Source organism: Chrysochloris asiatica, unplaced genomic scaffold, assembly GCF_000296735.1.
Source record: "Chrysochloris asiatica unplaced genomic scaffold, ChrAsi1.0 scaffold00130, whole genome shotgun sequence".
Classification (NCBI taxonomy): Eukaryota; Metazoa; Chordata; class Mammalia; order Afrosoricida; family Chrysochloridae; genus Chrysochloris; species Chrysochloris asiatica.
The window spans coordinates 9,647,107-9,648,180 of NW_006408648.1; the positions used below are offsets into that span (position 1 = coordinate 9,647,107).

The 1,074-nt window shown below is 43.7% G+C and overlaps 1 protein-coding gene across 1 annotated transcript in view; it reads left to right on the forward strand.

Annotated features, from left to right (window-relative positions):
* Positions 1–1,074, forward strand: part of ACAP2 (ArfGAP with coiled-coil, ankyrin repeat and PH domains 2) — a 178,283-nt gene that overhangs the window by 117,752 nt on the left and 59,457 nt on the right. The window lies entirely within an intron of this gene.

Consider the following 1,074-nt stretch of genomic DNA (forward strand, 5'->3'; position numbering starts at 1 on the left):
TATATATATATATGTTGTTGTTAAGTGCCGTCAAATTGTTTCTGGCTCATAGAGACCCTGATAGGATTTCTAAGATGTGGCTGGTGAGTTTCAACCACGTACTTTGTGGTTCAAACTGACCTTGAGTTCTAGTCCTTTTCCTATAGTGCCACACCAAGACGCCGTGTATATACATGTGTGTATATACAACCAACTTGGACCACAAGGTTGGTTTGAATCTCAAGGTCTACTGTTCATAGTCACCAGCCACTCCTCAAAAACCCTATGTAGGGTGGCTGTGGTCGGAACTGACTCTACAACAACAGTTACATATATATGTGTATGTATATATGGGAGTGCAGTGGCTTCATACAATAAGCACTGGACTGCTATCTACAGGGTCTGTGGTTTGAGCCTGCCAGCCACTCCACCAGAGAAAGATGAGACTTCCTGCTCTCATGAAGAATTAAAGCCTCAGAAGCCTTATAAAGGGTTGCTATGAATCAGAACTGATTGGACAGCACTTGACAAGAGCAACAATATGTGTATATGTGGGTTTGTTGATGTTAGGTGCTGTTGAGTCAGTTCTGACCCATAACGACTCTATATACGGTTTCCGAGGAGTAGTTGGTGAGCTTGAACTGCTGACATTGCAGTCCGGTGCATTAACCCACAGAACCACACCAGGACTTGTGTATATGTATATATGTAAATATGTATATGGGGGGTACGGTGGCTCTGCATCATAAGACTGGACTGCAAACCACAAGGTTGGTGACTCAAGCCTACCAGCCATTCTATGGGAGTACGATGAGGCTTTCTGCTTTGGCAAAGATATACAGCCTTGGGAATCCTATACAGGGTCACTAAGAGTCTGAACCGACTTGATGGCACTTAACAATATACACACACACACACATATGGTGGTGATTATGTGCCGTGGAATCAGTTCTGACTCATAGTATCCTTGTATAGAGTTTCTGAAGCTGTAATCTCTACAAGTACAGAAAGCCTCACCTTTGTCCTGTGGAACAGCTGGTAGTTTGAAACTGCTGACCTTGATGTTGGCAACCCGATTGATAACCACTACCCTAC